Source organism: Acipenser ruthenus, chromosome 7, assembly GCF_902713425.1.
Source record: "Acipenser ruthenus chromosome 7, fAciRut3.2 maternal haplotype, whole genome shotgun sequence".
NCBI lineage: Eukaryota > Metazoa > Chordata > Actinopteri > Acipenseriformes > Acipenseridae > Acipenser > Acipenser ruthenus.
Genome location: NC_081195.1, coordinates 22,550,892 through 22,572,626, shown reverse-complemented (window position 1 = coordinate 22,572,626; position 21,735 = coordinate 22,550,892). Strand labels below are relative to the sequence as shown.

At 40.7% G+C, this 21,735-nt stretch overlaps 1 protein-coding gene and 1 long non-coding RNA gene across 4 annotated transcripts in view; one reads left to right on the top strand and one right to left on the bottom strand.

Moving 5' to 3' along the window:
* LOC117415814 (nesprin-2-like) overlaps positions 1–21,260 on the top strand; it is a 38,150-nt gene extending 16,890 nt beyond the window's left edge. Inside the window, exons 14-18 of one of the 3 annotated variants that reach the window (XR_009329080.1) lie at positions 1,414–1,507; positions 3,749–3,818; positions 5,965–6,039; positions 18,539–18,598; positions 18,857–19,841. The gene's annotated coding sequence lies outside the window, so the exon portion shown is untranslated. Of the gene's footprint in view, positions 1–1,413; positions 1,508–3,748; positions 3,819–5,964; positions 6,040–18,538; positions 18,599–18,853; positions 19,842–21,151 lie in introns of those variants that run through there. The other 2 variants (XR_009329081.1, XR_009329082.1) reach the window with 2 other exon arrangements.
* Positions 10,368–21,226, bottom strand: LOC131737462 (uncharacterized). Its single transcript, XR_009329083.1, has 2 exons — positions 21,136–21,226; positions 10,368–10,827 (listed from the first exon to the last, which is right to left on the bottom strand). It is a non-coding gene; the product is annotated as an uncharacterized LOC131737462 (long non-coding RNA).
* Positions 21,261–21,735: the final 475 nt, after the last annotated feature.

Here is a 21,735-nt window from a genome sequence, read left to right as displayed (position 1 = left end):
ATTTCGGGCGCCAAAAAAAAAACCCAAAAAGATTTTGGGCGCTAAAAAATCCCCCCAAAAAACCCCAAAAAGATTTCGGGCGCTAAAAAATCCCCCCAAAAAAACCCAAAAAGATTTCGGGCGCTAAAAAAAAACCCAAAAAGATTTCGGGCGCTAAAAAAAAACCCAAAAAGATTTCGGGCGCTAAAAAAAAACCCCAAAAAGATTTTGGGCGCTAAAAAATCCCCCAAAAAAACCCCAAAAAGATTTCGGGCGCTAAAAAAAAACCCAAAAAGATTTCGGGCGCTAAAAAAAAAAAACCCAAAAAACCCCAAAAATATTTCGGGCGCTAAAAAAAACCCCAAAAAGATTTCGGGTGCTAAAAAACCGCTAAAAAAAAACCCAAAAAGATTTTGGGCGCTAAAAAAAAAACCCCAAAAAGATTTTGGGCGCTAAAAAAAAAAAACCCCAAAAAGATTTTGGGCGCTAAAAAATCCCCCCAAAAAGATTTCGGGCGCTAAAAAATCCCCCCAAAAAAACCCAAAAAGATTTCGGGCGCTAAAAAAAACCCCAAAAAAACCCCAAAAAGATTTCGGGCGCTAAAAAAAAACCCAAAAAGATTTCGGGCGCTAAAAAAAAAAACCCCAAAAAGATTTCGGGTGCTAAAAAACCGCTAAAAAAAACCCCAAAAAGATTTCGGGCGCTAAAAAAAAAAACCCCAAAAAGATTTTGGGCGCTAAAAAATCCCCCCAAAAAACCCCAAAAAGATTTCGGGCGCTAAAAAAAAACCCCCAAAAAGATTTTGGGCGCTAAAAAAAAAAAAACCCAAAAAGATTTCGGGCGCCAAAAAAAAACCCAAAAAGATTTTGGCCGCTAAAAAATCCCCCCAAAAAACCCCAAAAAGATTTTGGGCGCTAAAAAATCCCCCCAAAAAAACCCAAAAAGATTTTGGGCGCTAAAAAATCCTCAAAAAAAAACCCAAAAAGATTTCAGACGCTAAACCCCCCCCCCCAAAAAAAAACACGAAAAAGATTTCTGAAGCTAAGAGAGGAGAGGTTACCAGCACATCACTCTCAAGATGAGTCTTCACCACTCATCCTCCTGGTCTATAGATGTGCATTAGGAGTGCAACTTTAAGGTGCAAATAAAAATTTGGGTGGCAAAAACTCTACAAAAGGATTAGGGGAAGAAAAAAACAAAAAAAAAAACAAACAAACAAACCCCCAACAACACACTGCACAAAATAGACTTACCTGCATCTTTAAGGACTTCCCATGAATGCCGGTTCCAGAATGCCTGGGGGCAAAAAAGACTAAATCTAAAAGGCTAAATCCAGAAAGAAAAAACACGTTTCAGAACTAGTCTCATGAGATCTAGTCCCCATTTATTAGGTCTTTGACATTTTTCAAGACTAATCATTTATCTCTTTACTAGTCCCCCATGGTCTCCCAAACCTGCCCTGGGCGCCAGGGAGCCCCCTTTCTCTTAGCGGAGTGACCACACCACCTTCCAACCATCAATTCAAAAGGTCAGTGCACGGATTAATCCACAGTTAACCTTTTTCTAAACTTGTGACTTTGAATCAAATAGAAACATGGTGGCATTGCAAGGCTGTGCGGCTGGAAGGTTTGTGTTGCTGCACACAGCAGAGTGGAGATGGTGCTGAATGGAGTTTCAGAAGCTCTTTCCAGCTCTGTGGAGGCAGATGGGGTTTAAAGAGTGTTCAGGGAGGCATTGATTTATTAAAAACACTACCAGAGACAAGAGGCTGGCTGGGGTTCACATTTCACTGGGCAAAAGTAAATGCAAGGGAACAGAACAGTTAAAAAGGCCAATGGCACTTTTATAAAAGGCTGTCATTATCAAGACTTGGTCTGTCATATGAACAACACAATAAAGCAGGTGCCTGAAAGTTAATTTTTTATTTTGTTAAAGTACAGCTTCACACATTAATGTCAGGAGTGAGAGATACATTGATGGATTTTTATGGTTACGTTTGGTATAACACACAATGAAATGCTGCCTTAATGTGATAGTACAAACTATTGTGCATTGTGGAGCTAGAGAGGAGAGGTTGCCAGCACATCTCTCTCAAGAGGAGTCTTCACCACTCATCCTCCTAGTCTATAGATGTGCATTGTGGAGCTAGAGAGGAGAGGTTACCAGCACATCACTCTCAAGATGAGTCTTCACCACTCATCCTCCTAGTCTATAGCTGTGCATTGTGGCGCTAGAGAGGAGAGGTTACCAGCACATCACTCTCAAGATGAGTCTTCACCACTCATCCTCCTAGTCTATAGATGTGCATTGTGGCACTAGAGAGGAGAGGTTACCAGCACATCACTCTCAAGATGAGTCTTCACCACTCATCCTCCTAGTCTATAGATGTGCATTGTGGCACTAGAGAGGAGAGGTTACCAGCACATCACTCTCAAGAGGAGTCTTCACCACTCACCCTCCTAGTCTATAGATGTGCATTGTGGAGCTAGAGAGGAGAGGTTACCAGCACATCACTCTCAAGATGAGTCTTCACCACTCACCCTCCTAGTCTATAGATGTGCATTGTGGAGCTAGAGAGGAGAGGTTGCCAGCACATCACTCTCAAGATGAGTCTTCACCACTCACCCTCCTAGTCTATAGATGTGCATTGTGGCGCTAGAGAGGAGAGGTTACCAGCACATCACTCTCAAGATGAAGCTTCACCACTCACCCTCCTAGTCTATAGATGTGCATTGTGGAGCTAGAGAGGAGAGGTTACCAGCACATCACTCTCAAGATGAGTCTTCACCACTCACCCTCCTAGTCTATAGATGTGCATTGTGGAGCTAGAGAGGAGAGGTTACCAGCACATCACTCTCAAGATGAGTCTTCACCACTCATCCTCCTAGTCTATAGATGTGCATTGTGGCGCTAGAGAGGAGAGGTTACCAGCACATCACTCTCAAGATGAGTCTTCACCACTCATCCTAGTCTTCAGGTGTAATGATCAGGGGTGTCATGGTTCATGGTGTAGGGGTGGTTTATAATACTTCCTTATATGATGCATTGTATTGCAATAGAGGCTTGTATTGTTTGAAGTGTGACACAAGACCAAGAGCACAACATAAAACTTATAGTATTGCAACGTTAGAGGAGAGGTTACAAACACATCACCCTCAATTAATCTCTACCACTCATTCTCTGAGCCCTGTAGCTGCTTTAAAACAATTCAAGGAGTCTCTCTGGACACTTGCAGTAAAGTTGAGATTTGATATCTCAAGCTCCCCCTTCAAATGTATTTGACCTGTTTGCTACAGGCGTGGACTCCCAACCTGCATTCCTGACTGAGGACCTGTAGAGATTAGTTCTGGTTATGTTTGGTAAAAACACTGAATGACAGCCTTAATTTGACAGTATAAACTAAACTACTGTGCATTGTGGAGCTAGAGAGGAGAGGTTACCAGCACAACCCTCTCAAGATGAGTCTTCACCACTCATCCTCCTAGTCTATAGATGTGCATTAGGGGTGCAACATTAAGGTGTAAATCAAACCATGACAAAATAAATAAAAAAACGTAAATAAAATAAATAAAACCACTTCCCCTGCATCTTGAAGTAGCTTCCCACGAGCGCCTGTTCAAGAATTCCATGACATACTGGGGGCAAAAAAGATCCAAAAAAGACAAAACACCTTTCAGAACTAGTCTCATGAGATCTAGTCCCCATTTATTAGATGTTTACTGCCATGTTGCAAGATTAATCATTTCTTTTTTGTTGCTATTGTCCCAAGCCTGCCCTGGAGGGAGCCCCCTTTCTCTTAGTAGAGTGACCACACTACCTTCAAACCATCAATTCAAAAGGTCAGTGCACGGATTAATCCACCGTTAACCTTTTTCTAAACTTGTGACTTTGAATCAAATAGAAACATGGTTGCATTGCAAGGCTGTGCGGCTGGAAGGTTTGTGTTGCTGCACACAGCAGAGTGGAGATGGTGTTGAATGGAGTTTCAGAAGCTTCAGCTCTGTGGAGGCGGAGGGGTTTCAAAACAGTGTTCAGGGAGGCATTGATTTATTAAAACACTACCAGAGACAGGAGGCTGGCTGGGGGTTCACGCTTCACTGGTGCAAAATGATAAATCATGACACTTTCTTTACATGACATATTGTAATAGGAGGTATATATATATATATATATATATATATATATATATATATATATATATATATATATATATATATATATTGCGATTCAAGACCAAAAGCACAGTATAGCTCATTGCATTGTAGGTCACCAAGTGCTTCTTGAATGAAGAATAAGTAGGTTCATGTTATGCATCATACAGGTTGATGTCAGGACATCACTTGCATTGCATCACAGCCTGCATATCGCAATACCCATCGTATCATGACATTAGTGTATTGTTACACCTCTGTACACTATGCTAGCTAGAGAGGAGAGGTTACCAAGCACATCACTCTCAAGATGAGTCTTCACCACTCACCCTCCTAGTCTATAGATGTGCATTGTGGAGCTAGAGAGGAGAGGTTACCAAGCACATCACTCTCAAGATGAGTCTTCACCACTCATCCTCCTAGTCTATAGATGTGCATTGTGGAGCTAGAGAGGAGAGGTTGCAAGCACATTGCAAGGCTGTTGCCAGCTCATCCTCCTAGTCTTCAGGTGTAATGATCAGGGGTGTCATGGTTCATGGTGTAGGGGTGGATTGTAATACTTTCTTATATGATGCATTGTATTGCAATAGAGGCACGTATCGTTTGAATTGATACGAGACCAAAAGCACAACATAACCCATCGTAATGCAATGTCATTTTGGGAGCAAAGGTTGGGACGGATTTGGGGAGAAATTTGGGCAGGGATTTTTTTTTTTTTTTTGCTAAAAAATTTAGGGGGCACAATAGAGAAAAAAATGGAGGCAGGATTTTGTTTGCAAAATATTTTTTTGGGAGGGGGGGAATAAAACAAACCATGAAAAAGATTTCTGGAGACAAGTAAAACATGTGAGATTTTACTACTAAAAACAAGGGCTATACGTTTGGAAGGTTTGTTGCTGCACACAACAGAGTAGGTATAGTGTTGAATTGAGTTTCAGCACTGCTGCACACATTCAAATGACAGAGAAACAGCTACATAGATGGATCTTACTGGTTATATTTGTCATTCAGTATGTTTTACCAATGCCTTAATTGAGCAGCATACAATTACTGTACATTGTGGAGCAAGAGAGGAGAGGTTGCCAGCACATCACTCTCAAGATGAGTCTTCACCACTCATCCTCCTAGTCTATAGATGTGCATTGTGGCGCTAGAGAGGAGAGGTTGCCAGCACATCACTCTCAAGATGAGTCTTCACCACTCATCCTCCTAGTCTATAGATGTGCATTGTGGAGCTAGAGAGGAGAGGTTACCAGCACATCTCTCAAGATGAGTCTTCACCACTCATCCTCCTAGTCTATAGATGTGCATTGTGGAGCTAGAGAGGAGAGGTTACCAGCACATCACTCTCAAGATGAGTCTTCACCACTCATCCTCCTAGTCTATAGATGTGCATTGTGGAGCTAGAGAGGAGAGGTTACCAGCACATCACTCTCAAGATGAGTCTTCACCACTCACCCTCCTAGTCTATAGATGTGCATTGTGGAGCTAGAGAGGAGAGGTTACCAGCACATCACTCTCAAGATGAGTCTTCACCACTCATCCTCCTAGTTTATAGATGTGCATTAGGGGTGCAACATTAAGGTGTAAATCAAACCATGACAAAATAAATAAAAAAACGTTAATAAAATAAATAAAACCACTTACCTGCATCTTGAAGTAGCTTCCCACGAGTGTCTGTTCTAGAATTCCACGACATACTGGGGGCAATAAAGATCCAAAAAGACAAAAACACGTTTCAGAACTAGTCTCATGAGAAATAGTCCCCATTTATTAGATGTTAACTGACATGTTGCAAGATTAATCGTTTCTCTTTTGTTGCTATCGTCCCAAGCCTGTCCTGGGCTGGAGGGAGCCCCCTTTCTCTTAGCGGAGTGACCACACCACCTTCCAACCATCAATTCAAAAGGTCAGTGCACGGATTAATCCACAGTTAACCTTTTTCTAAACTTGTGACTTTGAATCAAATAGAAACATGGTTGCATTGCAAGGCTGTGCGGCTGGAAGGTTTGTGTTGCTGCACACAGCAGAGTGGAGATGGTGCTGAATGGAGTTTCAGAAGCTCATTCCAGCTCTGTGGAGGCGGATGGGGTTTAAACAGTGTTCAGGGAGGCATTGATTTATTAAAAACACTACCAGAGACAGGAGGCTGGCTGGGGTTCACACTTCACTGGGCAAAAGTAAATGCAAGGGAGCAGAACTGTTGAAAAAGGCCAATGGCACTTTTATAAAAGGCTGTCATTATCAAGACTTGGTCTGTCATATGGACAACACAATACATCAGGTGACTTCACGAAAGTACAGCTGCATACATTAAAATGTCAGGAGCGAGAGCTACATTGATGGATTTTTATGGTTAAATTTGGTATAACACACAGTGAAAAAACACCAACACTATGCGACAGTTACTGTGCATTGTGGAGCTAGAGAGGAGAGGTTGCCAGCACATCACTCTCAAGATGAGTCTTCACCACTCATCCTCCTAGTCTGTAGATGTGCATTGTGGCGCTAGAGAGGAGAGGTTACCAGCACATCACTCTCAAGATGAGTCTTCACCACTCATCCTAGTCTTCAGGTTTAATGATCAGGGGTGTCATGTTTCATGGTGTTGGGGTGGATTGTAACACTTTCTTATATGATGCATTGTATTGCATTGCAGTAGAGGCTTGTATTGTTTGAAGTGTGACACAAGACCATGAGCACAACATAAAACTCATGGTACTACAATGTTAGAAAGTAGAGGTTACAAGCACATCACCCTCAAATCAATGTGACAATAGACATTTCAAATATAACCGATTTGTGCAAACATAACCCTAAGGTAGTTCCATTAACAGTGCTGTAAATACTCTAGAAGTCCAGCTGTGGTTGATCAGAGTATAGGTTAATAACATCAACCCTTACAACAGTCTCCAGCATGTGCAGGATTACACATCCTTACATTTCAGTAGAATAAAACGTGCATAAATTGAAACGCAGCTGGGAGAGTGAGAATTGGTTCGGACAATCCCTCTAGCAGCACACATGCCACTATGGAATACCCGTCTTTACATTTTGCTGGAATCTTAAATGCAGCATTCCATTTGTAGTTGAGATGCAGCCTAATGGAAACAGATCCTCACTAAAAGTAAAAAGGGCAAAGTGCAGCAAGCATGGGTTCAAGAAAGAAAAGGAATCCTGGTCAATAAGAGTCACTTTAAGAGATGAACACGATACAATCACCGGTGATTTAGACATTACTCTCGGCCTCTGTCGGTCACAGGGAATGAATGACTCTTCGTTTCCAGAGTCGAGGTCCCAGACTCCACTTGGAGCATCGTTACAAAGCGTGTTCCTAGGGCTCAATGGCGCCGGCTTTATTCAGTTACGCTAATCCAATAAATATACACAACTCAAAATATTTAAACAGCTTTTGATAATGGGTTCATGGTAGCAGATTGGAGCAGGTGCACTGTCTGGCTACAGCTCTCTCTGCACCGACAGGCTGCTGTCTGGTTGTTTTGTCACAAAGCTTGCTGCAGGCAAGTCCCATGTGGCTCTTCCACAATGTCCGAGAAAATAGCAGCACATGGTATGGAACGACCTTCCCTGGTATCACTCTGTAAAATTAGACACATCATAGTGCTGCTCACCACAAAACAGTACAGAACAAATCTGCTTTATTGATGCAGGAGTTGATGCATAGTTCAACCCCTACTCTCGAAGCCAGGATAAAAGCATCTGCTTAATGACTAATTAATGATCCCCATGGCTTTCATTGTCAGAGTCTCAACTAAAACATTCATCAATGCATTAACCATTCTGGCGCACTGTTTGGCGCCAAGCTAACACACACTTCCCTTCTGCAGTGCTACTCTCTTCCCAAAGTCTGAAATGGCAGAATGTAATGCATTTTTATTTCTTAATGCATCTATTATATATTTCTAAATGTCTAACAATATGCAACTTCCCAGTTTGTGAGTCTACATATTTCTTTATGTTTGCATTTGAATACTAAAAGCACTCTCAAAGTGACATAGGCTGCATTTCTTGGTCTGTCTGCTGGTTCTCAAAAAGGGGGTTCCTTTTCCATTGCGGTCCAGCTGCCCACCACCCCCTCTGGGATTCAAGTGGGTTTGTTACTTGTTTCATAATCTTCTCTTCTTGGTTAGTTAACCATGAAGTAGTTTCTTGCAAGTTCTGCCTCATCTTTGGAGCGAGTGTTTTGAAGTTCTGGGTGGGTGTTGCACTACAGAGTTCTCTGGACAAGCTTCGTAGGTGGTGGAGCTGTGAGGAGGAGGAGGGAGGGGGTTTCTTTAGAAGTGTCAAATACTGTTACCACCTTCAGCACAAAACAAAAACACACTTGGTTTAATGTCGGAAGGATTCTTGGAGTCGTTAGTCTATCTCAGAGCCATGCCTCTTCCCTGTAGAGTTGGCTTCCTGCTTCTTTTATCCTCTCCGTCTCAGTACTGCTTGTGATTGGAGAGCTCATTTCAGCTCGAAGTGGCAGTCTTTGGTCTGAGAGCTGATCTGACCACCTTGAATAAACCAGTTCTCTGGAAGGTTGTAGTTTTGATTTATTTTTTGGTACAGCGGTTGATCCAACTCTAGTGGAAAGTCTTGGAGTTGAATTCTGATGTGTTCATTTCAGCTGCTTCTCCTTTTGGAGGTTGAAGCTCTGTTTGCTCTCTTCTTTTGGAGGTTGAAGCACTGTGTTTCCTCTCTCTGTTCTTTTGGAGGTTGCTCTGTGCTTGCTCTCTTTTGGAGGTTGAAGCTCTGTGTTTGCTCTCTCTTTTGGAGGTTGAAGCTCTGTGCTTGCTCTCTCTCTCTTTTGGAGGTTGAAGCTCTGTTTGCTCTCTCTTCTTTTGGAGGTTGAAGCTCTGTGCTTGCTCTCTCTTCTTTTGGAGGTTGAAGCTCTGTTCTTACTCTCTTTTGGAGGTTGAAGCTCTGTGCTTGCTGTTCTTTTGGAGGTTGAAGCTCTGTTTGCTCTGTTTTGGAGTTTGAAGCTCTGTGTTTGCTCTCTCTTCTTTTGGAGGTTGAAGCTCTGTTCTTACTCTCTTTTGGAGGTTGAAGCTCTGTGCTTGCTCTGTTCTTTTGGAGGTTGAAGCTGTGTTTACTCCCTCTTTTGGAGGTTGAAGCTCTGTGCTTGCTCTATTCTGGAGAGCCATGCTCTCTTTTGGAGGTTGAAGCTCTGTGCTTGCTTTCTCCTTTTGAAGGTTGAAGCTCTGTTCTTGCTCTCTTTTGGAGGTTGAAGCTCCATTTGCTCTCTCTCTCTGTTCTTTTGGAGGTTGAAGCTCTGTTTGCTCTCTGTTCTTTTGGAGGTTGAAGCTCTGTGTTTGCTCTCTTTTGGAGGTTGAAGCTCTGTTTGCTCTGTTCTTTTGGAGGTTGAAGCTCTGTTCTTACTCCTTTTGGAGGTTGAAGCTATGTGCTTGCTCTGTTCTTTTGGAGGTTGAAGCTCTGTGCTTGCTCTGTTCTTTTGGAGGTTGAAGCTCTGCGTTTGCTCTCTTTTGGAGGTTGAAGCTCTGTGTTTACTCCCTCTTTTGGAGGTTGAAGCTCTGTGTTTGCTCTGTTTTGGAGGCTGAAGCTCTGTGTTTGCTCTGTTTTGGAAGCTGAAGCGCTGGGTTTGCTCTGTTTTGGAGGTTGAAGCTCTGTTTGCTCTCTGTTCTTTTGGAGGTTGAAGCTCTGTTCTCTCTCTTTTGGAGGCTGAAGCTCTGCGTTTGCTCTCTTTTGGAGGTTGAAGCTCTGTGCTTGCTTTCTCCTTTTGAAGGTTGAAGCTCTGTGTTTGCTCTCTTTTGAAGGTTGAAGCTCTGCGTTTGCTCTCTTTTGGAGGTTGAAGCTCTGCGTTTGCTCTCTTTTGGAGGTTGAAGCTCTGCGTTTGCTCTCTTTTGGAGGTTGAAGCTCTGCGTTTGCTCTCTTTTGGAGGTTGAAGCTCTGTGTTTGCTCTCTTTTGGAGGTTGAAGCTCTGTTTGCTCTCTGTTCTTTTGGAGGTTGAAGCTCTGTTTGCTCTCTCTTCTTTTGGAGGTTGAAGCTCTGTTCTTACTCTCTTTTGGAGGTTGAAGCTCTGTTCTTACTCTCTTTTGGAGGTTGAAGCTCTGTGCTTGCTCTGTTCTTTTGGAGGTTGAAGCTGTGTTTACTCCCTCTTTTGGAGGTTGAAGCTCTACGTTTGCTCTCTGTTCTTTTGGAGGTTGAAGCTCTGTTTGCTCTCTTGGAGGTTGAAGCTCTGTGCTTGCTCTCTCCTTTTGAAGGTTGAAGCTCTGGGTTTGCTCTTTTGGAGGTTGAAGCTCCATTTGCTCTCTCTCTCTCTGTTCTTTTGGAGGTTGAAGCTCTGCGTTTGCTCTCTGTTCTTTTGGAGGTTGTGAAGCTCTGTTTCTCTCCTTGCTCCTCTGTTTGTTCTAGCTCTGTGTGGAGCTGCTCATTCTCTCATCTCGTTGTTGCAGCAGTGAGATTAGGGGGCTGCAATGCTCTTGTTGGGGCTCCTTCATTTGCTGGAGGTCTCCTGTCTGCTGCTGTCTATTCTGGAGAGCCATGCTTGGAGCGGCTCTCTCTTCTGGAGAGCCATGCTTGGAGCGGCTCGGTTTTGTTCCAGTTCATCCCCTCTCCTCTCCAGTCTTGGAAGGTCAGAAGCGAGGGAGGCAGCAGCAGCGCAGCGGGTCACTCCGAGCGTCGCTCTCATGTTGAGCTTCTTCTCACATTGCCAGGCTTGTCTTGTTGGGAGCTTTCCAGCTCAGCAGTAGAGTGATGATTTTGCCAGCGAAAAGGAAGAGGGGGAAAAAATAAAATTTAATAGGGAGAACAATAAAACAAGGGAGAATAAATAAGAGATTTGTTGTTAGTATAGCCTTAGATGTTCTAATTTGGGAATTTGTTGGAGTGAATAAAATCAGGTTATGCTGAAGATGCATCTATTTCAATAACTTGATAAATTAGTGGGACCTCCAGATTATTCATACACAGTTTGCTCTGTGGAACAAGGATTTCACTTCCTCTTTACAGAGTTTATTATTTTGCAGGGCAGATTTGAATTAAGAGTGCTTGTTCTGTATTCATGTCAACACCAGTGTGATCCAAAGACAGTTGTTCAATAAATGTTCACATAGGATTACATTTGCCTACGTGACAATAGGTTTACTTTTCACATTCAAATTGAGGCTTGATGCAGCAAAAAATAAATAAATAATGAATACTTAAGCATGCCATGTTATTCGAGCCACTTCAAAATTTTGATGATCAAAACCAACATCAAGAGAACAAAAGGAACAACATCCAGGACCCTATAAACAGTGCTGGCCAGGCAGCAAAAAGGAGGGAGGTCATGATTGTTGGGGACTCCATATTGAGAAACACAGCAAGTTCAGTTCACAGTTTGGACCCCCTTACTACAACAGTGTGCTGCCTTCCAGGAGCCTCTGTCACGCACATCACTGAGAACGTGGACAGGCTCCTAGAACGAACAGGAGACGACCCGGTAGTAGTCGTCCACATCGGTACAAACAACATTGGAAGAGACAGGCCAAGATCCCTGCAAAACAAATTCAGAGAGCTAGGAAGGAAATTAAAAAGACAAGACCAAAACTGTGGTATTTTCTGGGATACTGCCGGCACCTTGCAAAAGGACATATGGACAGCTGGAAATACAAAATCAAAATGCATGTCTGAAATCGTGGTGCACACAGGAAGGCTTCACCTTTCTTGAACATTGGAGCACATTCTACAACAACTAGGAGGGACAGACTGCACTTGAACAAAAAGGGAACCAATCTACTCAGAGAAAGGATCCTTGAGGAGGTTCAGAAGCATATAAAACTAGAGAGAAAACAAAAGGGAGACCACATCAAAACAAGGACAACAACTCAGGTAAGACAGCCATTCAAATGTATGTACAGTGCCTTGCGAAAGTATTCGGCCCCCTTGAACTTTGCGACCTTTTGCCACATTTCAGGCTTCAAACATAAAGATATGAAACTGTAATTTTTTGTGAAGAATCAACAACAAGTGGGACACAATCATGAAGTGGAACGAAATTTATTGGATATTTCAAACTTTTTTAACAAATAAAAAACTGAAAAATTGGGCGTGCAAAATTATTCAGCCCCCTTAAGTTAATACTTTGTAGCGCCACCTTTTGCTGCGATTACAGCTGTAAGTCGCTTGGGGTATGTCTCTATCAGTTTTGCACATCGAGAGACTGAAATTTTTGCCCATTCCTCCTTGCAAAACAGCTCGAGCTCAGTGAGGTTGGATGGAGAGCATTTGTGAACAGCAGTTTTCAGTTCTTTCCACAGATTCTCGATTGGATTCAGGTCTGGACTTTGACTTGGCCATTCTAACACCTGGATATGTTTATTTGTGAACCATTCCATTGTAGATTTTGCTTTATGTTTTGGATCATTGTCTTGTTGGAAGACAAATCTCCGTCCCAGTCTCAGGTCTTTTGCAGACTCCATCAGGTTTTCTTCCAGAATGGTCCTGTATTTGGCTCCATCCATCTTCCCATCAATTTTAACCATCTTCCCTGTCCCTGCTGAAGAAAAGCAGGCCCAAACCATGATGCTGCCACCACCATGTTTGACAGTGGGGATGGTGTGTTCAGGGTGATGAGCTGTGTTGCTTTTACGCCAAACATAACGTTTTGCATTGTTGCCAAAAAGTTCGATTTTGGTTTCATCTGACCAGAGCACCTTCTTCCACATGTTTGGTGTGTCTCCCAGGTGGCTTGTGGCAAACTGTAAACGACACTTTTTATGGATATCTTTAAGAAATGGCTTTCTTCTTGCCACTCTTCCATAAAGGCCAGATTTGTGCAGTATACGACTGATTGTTGTCCTATGGACAGAGTCTCCCACCTCAGCTGTAGATCTCTGCAGTTCATCCAGAGTGATCATGGGCCTCTTGGCTGCATCTCTGATCAGTCTTCTCCTTGTATGAGCTGAAAGTTTAGAGGGACGGCCAGGTCTTGGTAGATTTGCAGTGGTCTGATACTCCTTCCATTTCAATATTATCGCTTGCACAGTGCTCCTTGGGATGTTTAAAGCTTGGGAAATCTTTTTGTATCCAAATCCGGCTTTAAACTTCTCCACAACAGTATCTCGGACCTGCCTGGTGTGTTCCTTGTTCTTCATGATGCTCTCTGCGCTTTAAACGGACCTCTGAGACTATCACAGTGCAGGTGCATTTATACGGAGACTTGATTACACACAGGTGGATTCTATTTATCATCATTAGTCATTTAGGTCAACATTGGATCATTCAGAGATCCTCACTGAACTTCTGGAGAGAGTTTGCTGCACTGAAAGTAAAGGGGCTGAATAATTTTGCACGCCCAATTTTTCAGTTTTTTATTTGTTAAAAAAGTTTGAAATATCCAATAAATTTCGTTCCACTTCATGATTGTGTCCCACTTGTTGTTGATTCTTCACAAAAAATTACAGTTTCATATCTTTATGTTTGAAGCCTGAAATGTGGCAAAAGGTCGCAAAGTTCAAGGGGGCCGAATACTTTCGCAAGGCACTGTATCTAAATGCTAGAAGTCTCAAACAAAATGTTAGAACTTGAAGCTACTGCACTAAAGTAACTACAGTGTGATAGATGTTACATAAACTTGGTTGTCTGAGTGATGGAGACGAATATAATATTAGTGGGTACACACTGTATAGAAAAAAGACAGGCAGGTCAGAAGAGGCAGAGGGGTAGCGCTATACATAAGAAATAGTCTTGAAGCCCAGGTTTTAAATCTGGACAAAGAAAACAAAGGTGAATCAATGGGTCTGAATGGAGAAATTCAAAAAGGGCATAATAAGAGCATGCTATAGACCGCCAAATTCAGACGCCAAGCAAAATAATCTGTTTTACAATGGCATTAGAAATGAGTGTAGAAAAAGGAGAAGCCATACTAATGGGGGATTTCAACTTCCCCCATACAAAATGGGAAAACCCAGTGGGGAGCACGACGGACGAAATTGAAATGGTGGAAATGACAAATGACTGCTTCCTAACGCAATTTGTCAAGGCACCGACTAGAGGGGAGGCATGCCTTGATTTAGTGTTGTCAAATAACGAAGACAGAATAAATAAAACGGAGGTCAGAAAGCCACTGGCAAACTCACACCACAACATGGTTTCATTTTAAGTGATTTTTAAAACCCAAAAAGTAAATGACTAAAAGGTAAAGTTTACAATTTTAGAAAAGCAATTGTGAAGGTTAAGACTAACAGAAGTAGATTGGAATAAAATAGAGAAAACAAACAGAAAAAGGATGGCTGTTTTTTAAAAATGTAGTACTAGAGGCGCAAAACAATTACATCCCAAAAAGTAGACAAATCTAAAACAAAATGGTTAAAATGTTTTTTTAAAAAGGGACAAATAACAAAAGTACACAGAAAGAGTACTTGGAACTGCAAACAAAGTCAAAAAGGAAGTTAGAAAGGCCAAGAGAAAGATAGAAATGAATATTGCTATGGGGGCTAAAACCAATTCCAAAATGTTTTTCAATATTATAACAGCAAGAGAACATTCAAAGAGTAGGTTAAATGTCTAAGAGACACAAATGGCAAAATCATAGACGAAGAAAAAAATAGCAGATATATTAAAAATGATTACTTTGCACAAGTTTTTACAAAAGGAGGATACAGACAACATGCCCCACATGTCGACCTGTTCCTATCCAGTTTAAAATAACTTTAGCATAACAGGTAGAAGTGTTAAAGGGACTAGGAGCTCTTAAAATAAACAAATCCCCTGGGCCGGATGAGATCCTCCCAATAGTACTCAGAAATAAAATAAGTTATTTACAAACCGCCAAACAGGAGTTGTACCGACAGTCTGGAAAATTGAAAACGTAATACCGATCCACAAAAAGGGAGACAAAACCAAACCAGGTAACTACAGACCAATAAGCCTGACTTCTATTATATGTTAACTATAAGATCCAAAAATGGAAAATTAACTATATGGTAACAGTATCCTGGGAGACAGTCAGCATGGTTTTAGGAATGGGAGATCGTGTCTAACTAACCTGCTTGATTTTTTTTTGAGGACACAACACTGACAAAGAATAATTGCAAAGCATATGACATGGTTTATTTAGATTTCCAGAAAGCTTTCGACAAAGTCCCGCATAAAAGATTAATTTTCAAACTGAACACAGTAGGGTTTCAAGGAAATGCATGCACATGGATTAGGGAGTGGTTAACATGTAGAAAACAAAGTACTGATTAGAGGAGAAACCTCAAAATGGAGCGAGGTAACCCGTGGTGTACCACAGGGATCAGTATTAGGTCCTCTGCTCTTTCTAATCTACATTAATGATTTAGATTCTGGTATAGGAAGCAAACTCGTTAAATTTGCAGACAACACAAAAATAGGAGGCGTGGCAAACACTGTTGCAGCAGCAAAGGTCATTCAAAATGATCTAGACAGCATTCAGAACTGGGTAGACACATGGCAAATTACATTTAATAGAGAAGTGTAAGGTACTGCACACAGGCAATACAAATGTGCATTATAAATATCATATGGGAGATACTGAAATTGAAGAAGGAATCTATGAAAAAGACCTAGGAGTTTATGTTGACTCAGAAATGGCTTCATCTAGACAATGTGAGAAAGCTATAAAAAAGCGCCAACAAGATGCTCAGATATATTGTGAAAAGTGTTGAATTCAAATCAAGGGAAGTAATGTTAAAACTTTACAATGCATTAGTAAGACCTCACCTAGAATATTGTGTTCAGTTCTGGTCACCTTGTTACAAAAAGGATATTGCTGCTCTAGAAAGAGTGCAAAGAAGAGCGACCAGAATTATCCTGGGTTTAAAAGGCATGTCGTATGCAGACAGGCTAAAAGAATTGAATCTATTCAGTCTTGAACAAAGAAGTGATCTGATTCAAGCATTCAAAATTCTAAAAGGTATTGACAATGTCGACCCAGGGGACTTTTTCGACCTGAAAAAAGAAACAAGGACCAGGGGTCACAAATGGAGATTAGATAAAGGGGCATTTCAGAACAGAAAATAGGAGGCACTTTTTCACACAGAGAATTGTGAGGGTCTGGAACCAACTCCCCAGTAACGTTGTTGAAGCTGACACCCTGGGATCCTTCAAGAAGCTGCTTGATGAGATTCTGGGATCAATAAGCTACTAACAACCAAACGAGCAAGATGGGCCAAATGGCCTCCTCTCGTTTGTAAACTTTCTTATTTCTCATATAGCTGAGAATTTATTTGTAATATCGAGCATTTAGCCAGCAATTATTTTATTTACTCAATACTACAATGCAGCAAATAGTTTATTCAAGGTCTTCTTGGGATTGTAACCATTTCTAGCATATTGCTAATCAGTATCTCAATATGTATCAATTGTTTAACCAGTCGTTTGATGCTGTATTACAGCCAATAAATAAACAGACTTTTCCAACTTCATACCAAGCAATAAAGCTATTCAAATCGTGACTCTGAAACTAGGTTCTCGAGTCAAAAGTTACTTCAGCAATCATTTAGTGCATTACCAAAAAGTTGTTAGGGTGAAAGTAAAAAACAAAACCGACACTTGAAATTCTTCAACCCTCAAAAACAAATCAAGCCACACCCGTGGAAACGTTATGTGTAAATCAGATTAATTGTGCATTATTGCTCTTCGTTAATACAGCACACAACACTAGCAATACATCAAGAAGGTGCGCTTGTGCTGGGATTTTGGGTGGAGACACAGGCATGTCTGAGTTTATAACTCAAACTCTTCTAGTGGAAACCGTAACTCCGACACAATCAAACCCTTCCAGCGTGCTACCAATGCCATGCAATGAATTGGCTTATTGAATTCTGTATAGTTAGGTTTATTAACATTTTAGTAGCTTCATTTTCAACAAGCACGGTGCTAGCCTGTTCAATCTCCAGCTGTAGTTAGTGTGGGAACAGCTGTCATTTTGTGGAAGCAGGTATCGCAATAGAATACAGTAGTTTCAGTACAATTTTGCTGTTGGAACAGCAATACAATTATTACAACAAAACCGATACAGTTCATATCAGAGTTTACTTATGCTAGTGTTAAAAGGAGTTTCTGTGAATGAATTAAAAAAAAAAAAAAGTCCTGAAAGCTAATTAAAAAATTGACATAATCATGCCTAGTTTAAATTTTGTGATTTATAGATGTTGCTATGAAAATGTACCCATGAATGAAACCTTGGTTCACGCATTCATTTGTCTCCATGTGGATGAGTGGAGTCCACGTCTAAAGTCAGATCCACACTGTGCTTCGGTACTTTGTTGAGATTGTGAGCGCTCTACACAAACCCCTCCCCCTTATGACTGAGGCAGCGAGCTTTGTGACAAAACAGCCAGCAGCCTGTCGGTGCAGAGAGAGCTCTAGCCAGACAGCAGCCGGTTGATGCAGAGAGAGCTCTAGACAGACAGCAGCCTGTGGAGCATCGTTACAAAGCCGTTTCACAGTTTCGATGGCACCGGTTTCATTTCGTCCTGCAAGCTTCCCCAAAACACATTATTGAAATATGAACAGCATTTGATAATTGGTTCATGCAGCGCTACATGCCCGTTATCAAAGGTGTCATCTGTATGGTTAGCGTGACAAAATAAAACCAGCGCCACTGAGTCCATGAAACGGGAGGGGGGGGGGGGGGTTGCGGTGTGGGCTCACAGTCTCAACAGCGGAGGAGCTGAAAAGCGGCGCTCTTTCACTGCGTATTAATCCAGCCTGGTGCCACAGGGGTGATTTATAGACCCATCGAAGACCACAGAGCACATTTAAAACACAGAACAATGAGCAGGTCTATACAGCATGAAATCACCATTGAATGAGCCAGGACTCTTTCCATGACATTCTATTATTATTATTATTTATTTCTTAGCAGACGCCCTTATCCAGGGCGACTTACAATTGTTACAAGATATCACATTATACATTATTTCACATTATACAGATATCACATTATTTTTACATACAATTACCCATTCATACAGTTGGGTTTTTACTGGAGCAATCTAGGTAAAGTACCTTGCTCAAGGGTACAACAGCAGTGTCCTCACCTGGGGATTGAACCCACAACCCTCCGGTCAAGAGTCCAGAGCCCTAACCACTACTCCACACTACTCTCTCTTGTTCCATCGCCCTGAAGGACTCGGAATTATATTACTTGGCTTTATAGGAATATTGATTCATAAATAATGCAATATGAGCAAAAATATATTTTTAAAAAAGTAACAGTAACAACTGCAGCATAAAAATGTAATATTCCGAGAATATAAAATGATATGTACCTACATGTAAAATTGTTTCAATACACAGGCACACCCTTTTTATATACTTCGTTCTATCATTTAAAACCACAGTGACTAACTGTAATAGAAAGCACTTCAATTAATGTTTTTTTTCTCCAAAACTGAATGCAATTCTCAACAGTCTTTCTCTTTGTTTTCCAGACTATCTTCAGTCCAATTCTGATCAAGCAACCACTAAAAAAACAACTTTCTGTGCCACAGGTAATGCACTGGACTGTTTTACTGTGAATGAGACTATACATCTACAGCAGTTATTAGCACAGCAAAAATACTTTAATATAACATGCCTCATGTTGCACTGTACAATCACCAAAGCATATATTTGACAACCACAATTAAAACACGTTTAAACTATGTTATCACCAGCATAGCACACCCAACTATGAAAAAAACATCAAGTGAAAATGCGAGCTGACAAATGTTTAAATTAACAAGACTTTTCGTTGTTTTAAAAAGCAGGTGCTGTGGAACATTGTCCATCGGAATATGAATATCACTGCACGATGAATCGGGGGATCTGACTTTCTACAAACATGCTGGTTCGGAGCCCTGTCTGTGCAATCCAATTTGCACCCCAGCCATTTACAATTACAGACCGATCTTAATCAACCACTATTAAAATCAGGGGCATTTTTTGTACCTTGCCCTTTTAAGAATGCCAATATAGACAACAAGCCCCTTTTAAGAACGTTAATTAGCCCCTGTATAAAAGGGTAAGGTTGGGGAAACGATTTCTTCCCGGGACAGCATGTGTTTTTGAAACATTCGCTGCGTTTGCTATTGGTAAGTGGCACGTGCGCGTTACTCTGTTTAAATGCGTGTGGTTTTACAAAGTGCAATTTGATTATTACTCGTTGTCTGGTTGTTCTACTTCAGCTTTATAATAACGCGTTTGTTTTAAAAGGTGCGATTACTCGCCGCTCGCTTTATTATTGTTTTTATTTAATTTTTTTTAATCGTCTCTTCCACAAAAAGAGGACGCTGTTATAGCCGGTAGAGTTTGTGTACGTTACTTTAGAGTAAGCTAATGGCATATTAACTTTTTTATGTGCATGGTGTTAAGTGCTAAACCACGCTACTTGCCGTCCACGTTATAATTTCTTTCTTCCCGATAGAAATATCCAGTCGATGGTTTGGGGCGTCGTATTGTTTTTACGTAACGCTAACATGATTTTAAATTAAACGTAGTTGGTCTTTTAAGGACTTGCAATATTTTAACGGGTTTGCGACGGTGAGCAAACAGTTTTTCACCTTATTCTTTTTCAAAACCTATTTTTAAAATGTTTCACAAAATGTTCGGCTTTATATCGCCATTGCAATTTTATGTTTGTGTAGTTTATACTTTTTTATATATAAACACTCACGTTTGTTTTGAGATTAATTTAATTAACAGGTATTTAATTAATTTGATAATTGGCTTGCATCCAATACGATCTAATCTCAACCCCTAAAGTTATTTATTTATTTTTATATATATATATATATATATATATATATATATATATATATATATATATATATATATATATATATATATATATAGCACTAAAACAAACGCGTATTATATTTCACTCGCCTTGCGCACTTTTGTAGTCGTTTTCCCAATGCTTTAAAAATAACCAGAAAATCATATAATAAATAAAACTGCTGTTTCAAAACCACAAGCATTACATTACCATTTAAGTTCAAACATTCAATGTGTTTGCTATACACATGCTGAAGAAACTAGCCATTTATTTGTTACTGCAAAAGCATTACTCACAATTTGTACCCTTTTTTAAATACCTGTATTTAACCTGTTTTCATTCACCTGTTGTATTTTAAAAAAAAAAAACTTAATAAAAGATTAAAACTTTACCTGATACGACTGTGTCTGGGTGCCTGTTTCTCAAACCGGGTAAGTGACCACCATGATAATGGTGTAATGTAGTGTAATGTTAAAGTTGTCCACACGGTGGCGCCAAATCATTGTCGGAACTCCCTGTCTGACCCCTGGTCCTTCAGCCCCGCCCATATCCAATATGGCGCGAACTCGTGTCTGCTCTGATGGCGTTTAGATTAGAGAACTTTCCTTTGGTTTAATAGTCTTCTTTTTGTTTCTTTCAACACAATAAATCTACATCAAAACGCGAGATGCCATTTCACAGCTTTATACAACATTTAAACCCATTCTGCATTGGAATGGGACTGTTTGGTCAAAAGAGCTTCTGTGCAGGTGGTAGGCAAGTATTCTGAAACAAACAGTCTTTAAACGAGCTTTTAAAACTTGTATGTTTGCAATAGGAAACTGCCTTTTTAAACTATTTTCTAGTTAATGCTCAGTCATGCGTGTTATGACTCAGTTTTTTTTTTAACTCTTGAACGAAAACTCTACCTTTTACGAAAGATAAGTTTCTATTTTCTCATACAAACACCTTGCAAGCAGTCGCGGGTGCAGGCGTTATATTTTAGACACAACCTTACCTTTGGAAAGCCTTTTTGTAAAATGGAGTCTGTTTTTTCGTGGTTGTTGAAGACACACTGTTTCACTTTTAAAGAAAAGCCTGCCTCAGAAAGGTAGGTTCATTCCACTGACCTGGTTTTAGACACAGTTATGTAGGCTACTATACATGCAGTGTTGAATGTTCTAAGAAACGTGTTTTATAAATGTGTTCAATTCCACCACATTTGAGGTTTTTAAAAGGTCCACAGCAATGTTTTATAAATGCATTTTAAACCCCACATTGATTGGAGCTTACCTTTTTTACTCCCCAGCTTTCTTCCGCGCTTCGTCTGTGCAGTCCGTCTGTTGCAGGAGACCGGCAAGAGCACTGAGCGACTCTGCAACCCTAACGCCTGGCCCACCCCTATTTATAGTCTTTGCCTCACGCGCTATATATATATATATATATATATATATATATATATATATATATATATATATATATATATATATATATATATATATATATATATATATGTGTGTGTGTGTGTGTGTTTGAATAAATTACGGTAATGCCACTGGGGGGGGGGGGGGGTTATGTTCACACCGTTACTGAATGTAATATAAAATGTGTATATATAAGAATAAATTACGGTAATGGAGAGACGAAAGAAACCTGTTCCTACATTGTGGTGTTGGTAATACAACCCCAATCGTACTTGTAATACTTATTTCCAGCATGTCTCTTTAATATTAAATACCGTAATTGGCGCGCTTGCGTGCCAGTATCGTTTTCATTAAGCAGTTATGATGCGTGTAACCAGTCCTCTTCGTGTGTAATTCATAACCGCGCTTATTCAGTAGCGCCAAGCGGTATGTGTGTGTGATATTAATGGACGTGTCATTGCTGTCACGC